A 6,089-nucleotide genomic window follows, 5' to 3' on the forward strand; every position below is an offset into this window, starting at 1 on the left:
AGATTGTTACAAAAGTTGCACTGGCCATCAGTATTAATGTCGGTTTTTTTAATTATGTCTTTCGTTTGTAGACGCTTGATGACTTCTCGACAAGTGTACCGATAATGTCAAAGTAATAAAAAAGTTTGAATCCACAAGGATTGTCTCCAAACAAGACAAAATGTGTGCAATTTATAAAAACTAGTACAAATTGGGGTTTTCGACTTTCGGTGCAAAAAGTAAATAAATGAGACAACAATGTCACAAAAGCGACCAGGTTGTGTTATATAATCACATATTCCTCTATTGTTAAATTTTGATTCCCTGTATGAATTATCTAATCAATATAACCTCACGGTGAATTAACAAAACCGTTATAGCCAATCCCTCACAAAATAACTCACTAACCACTACTCGGAGCTTTTTATTCCTAGTTCGTCATCGTAAGTAAGGATATGCGATATACATAACGTTAATTCTCTATGCCACTACTCAGGGTCTGCTATCCATATTCAACCAGCATAAGTACAACAATTGCCTTAGCTGAAACACAAATACTAATGGTCAGTATTCCCTATGTGCCCAAAATCATATTAAAAGAGTATTTGCTCGACTTTCACTTATTTTCACATGGCATCGGGTTCCCGGACTTGAGAGGTTCCAACACCAAATTTGACTTCCATTTGGGCCTTGGTATGTTGCATAACATGTTGCAAGTTAATAGAGATCATATTGGGATGATTTGGAACCTTGGCGATTCAATTTGCAAATTCTGGCTAACATGGTTTGACTTGTGCATCATGACAATTTCCAATTTTTGAACCAAGGCCAAATGAAATTGGCTCGTGAATTTTGTATGAAATTCGTGCCAAATGTTACTTGTCATGTCCTTGATGCAAAAGAAATCAGGTCAAAAGGAGTTTTGGTTTGAAAATGGCAATCTGGTAAAGTGATGGTCTTGTCATGTTTCTAGGGCATGTTAGGCACATTGGACTAGTCTGGCCAATGCAAAAATTTAGGTCACTTCCCAATTAATTAGGTCTTTAACCTTGAAACAAATTTTAAGAGGGAGTCAATTAGCGAATTTGGATAAAAGAAGATCTTAAAAAGCTTGCAAGATGAAAAAGTTATGGACTTTGGACCAAATCATAGGCCATTCTTGCCAAAATGTGACCAATCAACTTGACCTAGAAATACCACTTTGTGATTTCTTGATTTTTAAGGTACAATGGTGGATGTTTGAAGCCCATATTATCATATCATGATGTAAAATGAAGCTTGGAGATTTGTGGTGTGGTTTTATACCATGTTCATAGGTGAATCCAATTCCTTGAAAGTTCACAAACCATGACCAAAGCAAATGACTTGTAACATGAATGGAATGAGTGTTTGAATGGTTAATTATGGTTAAATTTGACTTGAATTGATGGTAAATGAATGGTGATATGATATGGTTATCAAATGAAACAAGGCCAAGGATTAAAGGATGCCTAAACTAGGGTTTATTGAATCACAAGTTTCATCAAGAACCATGGCCAGACAAATTAGAGTTTGGTGATGTAAGGGATGTATTAAGATGATTCAAAGGATCGGGGTATGAACAAAATTTGGATTTTAGGGGTCCTCAATGACATGGTTAAGATTCAAGATGAACCATGACTTGTACAATCCAATGATGGTCAAAAGCTAGGGTTGAGGTCCTTGGGTGACCAGATGAATCTTCATGTATCTTCAATGGGGACTCACCATCCAATTTGGGTTTGGAGAGTGAGTGAGATGACTTGAATTGTCCTCCATGCTTGTGGGGATGCTTGAGGATAGAGATTAGGGTCAAGGTGGCTTGGGCACACCTTAACATGATCAGTGGGTCTTGAGGCTTCATAGATGAATCCCATGCCTTTGGTTTGTGGAACATTGTGGATCATTAGGTACAAATTCTTATGAGATGATATGTGTTGGATGTATGCTCATGAATTAGGGTTATGGGGAGTGATGTGGAGGTAGCGTAAATTTGAGGGTATGACAATAAGCTATCGCAATTAGCAATCGAACAAGATCGGGCCACGAGCGTTGCTGGAACAAACTTGTAGCCTTCCATTTACTCGTACGATGGATTCTCTGATGTTGAGCTCGCCACGGTTGAAAATAATGCTATAGATTCAGGACGATTTAGTCTGTCATAGAATTGATAAAGGGGATTGGTGATCGGAAAAATAGCAAGTGTACTATTTTTACCGATGTAGTAATAAGGAGTTTTATTTCCAAGTATCGATCTCAGGGATTGCGTAGGAAATACTTGTTTTACTTTGATTCTATCAGAACAAAAATATAATGGTTTGGTTGTTTTAGGAATTTCAGCAATAAACACAAAAGACAGTAAAAATGTAATTGATTGAGTTAAAGCATGCTAGGGGAAGTGGTTGATTTAACCAGTTATGAATTCAGTCAAGGTTTCCTTAATACATATGACACATTCAATTACCTAACCTCAGAATGTTCTTCCTTAAGTCCATAAGGAAGAAACTATTAAACTACCAATTCTTACTCAAATGTCCATTCAATTAATCATTGGTTTTAATCATAAATAATATCAAGGTTTGCGGTGGTTCACAAAAGTTACTAGTCCTAGATGATGCAATCATAAACCTAATTGTGTGAAAACCCTAACAATCACAATCCTGTTATTGATAGTCATGGATCAATTTGTATTTGTCTGATACAAATGCATAATAACATCACACAATTGAATTGAAATAAGTAACATAGTAATAAGGAAATCATTTGTTCAAATTCATAACAGACGATCAAATCAGGACCACCCCCCTAACATATGGGGGTTTAGCCTCTCATAGTAGGAAACGAAATCATAGTATGAAAATTAGACATTACAAAGAACTAGGAGATTTGGATCTTCAATGGTCGGAACCCTTGAATCTCGCCGTCTTCGAATCCTCCGTAGTAGCTATCTTCTCAATGCCGTGTTTTCTTTCGTACGTCAAAAAGTGTTTTCTCCTTTCCCTTCCAAGCCTTCTAATAGCTTCAGATGAATCTCCTCCAAGCAAAAGGTCCAAACTACCCTTAATGAGCAGAATAGGTTCACAAAGCCCAAGTTTAGGTTTCCAAGCCGCACCAAACAACACGGGCCGTGTGTGTACACACGGGCGCCCGTGTGTGCTCTCCAAAATGGGCATCTTCAAATCAAGCTACAGAGGCAACAACACGGGCCGTGTTCCTCCACACGGGTGCCCGTGTTAATGCACTGTTTTAAACAACATGGTCGTGTGTCACCACACGGGTGCCCGTGTTGATCTTTGTTTTTCTTCTCCCATTTTGCTTTGCCTGACCAACAACACAGGCAGTGTTGTAGCACACGGGTGCCCGTGTTGACCTGCTGTCTCTTCATATTTTTGCCTTTCTGAGTATCCATAACTTCACTATTAATGCTTTTAAACCTGTGCAATGGCCTGTAACAATAACACTACCAAACGAAGCGTAAAAGAGATCTTTTTGACATAAACTTGTAATCAAATGTAATGCGATACCAAACCAACAAAACATGATAAATGACTCTGAAGCAACTATAAACAAACATAAATCTTACCAAAGTGATGAAAATATGTCGGGTTAACGGTGGGAATTCAATGGAAATGGTGACCGATCACAACCCCAAACTTGTCTCATTGCTTGTCCTCTAGTGATGTATTGAGTCCAAACAAAGGTCACCCACGAATTTATTTTCCACAATGCAACCTAGTCTTTCACAATTTGTGTTATTCCTTTCCAATCGAGTTTCAGGTCTCTCCGACTCACGCAGTTTGCCACATTTCCACATCAGAAGCCTCGTCACCTGCAAGCTTTTCACACACTCACAGTGTCTCTCATGGTTAGGGGTGTACACTCACAGCACAGTATGCAATACCAAACTCTTAAATTTGAATACATTCTAATGTCACGACAACAGCAGATTCCACACACTTTACGAGGTCTTTTTGGGTTGTAACGGGGCTTGGGTACGGTGGGATAAACAAAAAAATGGATAACAAAGGGTTTTGAACTCGGCAATCATGTTGTGTGATTTTTCTTTCTTTTTTTCTCGTGCATCATGTATACTCTAGGGGTTAATTTCACTCTTTTGACTCTTTTTCTACTCAAATTTTTCGAGCATTTTATAGGTGTTAGAGTCTTAAGTCTCGGCAGGTGCATTTTTTCTCTTTTTTTTTCTTTTTTTTTCTTTATGGACATACACAATTATTTTCTTTTTGTATGATCTCTTATTATGCACTTGCCCTATCTTTCTAGATTACTACCCCAAACTTAGCTTTATGCACATCTTGCAACTCACAACAATCATGCCGAGTGATGAAAGGAATGAATGATTAGTGGTTAACATGGGTTTATGATGAACAAAAGGCTATGGCTCAACGGGGTTCACGAAGGGAAACATACAGATAGGGATGGTTAGAAAGGCCCTGGCTAAACAAACAACTTGCCTCAGTGTGTGTTGTCATGCTGTGACGTGTCAAAAGGACATACGCAAAATCAGAGTTATAGAGTCATACCTGGCTGAACTCTTATGCTGATATTCAGTGTTTGGCTTTTTGTGATCTCACCATGTTGGTTAGCTTTGCAAGCTATGAAGCCTCCTCGTGTTATGTGGTTCTTTTCTGACTTAGTTTTTCCATACCGCTCTCTTGGTCCGGTGTCCCCAAATTGTGTCCGACTTTATTTTCTCAAGGTTGCATCAACTTTCGGGGTGCCTTATCAGCCTAAGTTTGAGGGGTGTCATTCATCCACTACCATTGATCCCGGGATCGTCCAACCGTTTCTCATCACTCTGTAGACACAGTAAGTCCAAAAGAAAAGAAAAAAAACAAAACAAACAAACACACTAATATAACGATAACATAACAAAAACAAAACAAATTGAAAGAGAATTAAAACATGAAAAGAGAAAACCCCCCCACACTTGAACTAAACATTGACCTCAATGTTTAAATTCAAAAACGAAGGGGACTTACAGTGATCACTGTTGTGGAGGAGGCGGAGGATCGTGCGGGAAATGCAACATCAGACGTTGCATCATGGCTTGCATGTCATCCATGATTGTCCCTTGTCGGAACAGTTCCACACCCTGTCTGTCTAATTTTGCACCTTGTCTGGTTTGCTCGGTGCGGAGAGTTCCCGTCTCAGTTTGGAGCCAACCCCACTGGTCCTGAGACATAAAAGAGGATCCTTCACCATGTATGCTCGAATCATGTGGGGGTGGCATACCATGGGTAGCTGGCCTCTCATCTTCTTCCATTTCCTCACCTGAAAGGTCATGGTCAAACTGAGCATCGTCCCCTACAGATGGGGCTGAACTTGTATACAACCAGTTAGCAACATTTGCAATGCTAATGGAACCAGGTGCTGGTAGTGCGAGCACTTCCACATTGTGAATCACCAGAGAGTAATGAGTCGACATGATGGCAATCATTTGCTGATTGACTAGAGTGTGCATGTCGATCTTAGTCTTTCCCACCACTGCAGTTTCTTCCAGCAAGAGTTGATCATACCCAAAGTGGCCCGCAATCTGCGTGATCATACCACCCACAGAAATATCACCGGTAGTTGCGTGGCCAACTTGCTTCAAATGATTGGCGGCGAAAGCAGCTGCATTGATTCGCTCATTGTGGGCCATGCAATAAAGAAAAAATAATTCTCTCTTAGCAGCGACCCCGGTACTATCACCCCGTCCGAACAAGGTGTAGGCTAACCCTTTTTGTGCATATCTGAAGCAAGGGTTATGAATCCCAGAAGCTTTTCCCGAGCTAGGGTTATAGCCAGTTTTACCTGTAATAGCCCTCCAGAAATCAATTGCTGAAAAAGTGTCTGGAGGGGTTCCGGGTCCAGATACCGGGAGTCTTAGAATACTCCCAAGTTCCTCAACAGATAACTCGTGATCTTCATCGAACAATCTGAAAGTAATTTGACCATAAAATTCCATCTCTGAACCTGTCCACCTTCTCCTCATCTTAAACTCAACCGTACTTAAGAATTCAAGTGTGATACGAGCGAAGGTCGATGCTTCGAATTGTATGAATTCTAACATACCGATGTTGTGAAACATG

This window comes from Lathyrus oleraceus, chromosome 7, assembly GCF_024323335.1.
Source record: "Lathyrus oleraceus cultivar Zhongwan6 chromosome 7, CAAS_Psat_ZW6_1.0, whole genome shotgun sequence".
NCBI classification, from domain to species: Eukaryota; Viridiplantae; Streptophyta; class Magnoliopsida; order Fabales; family Fabaceae; genus Lathyrus; species Lathyrus oleraceus.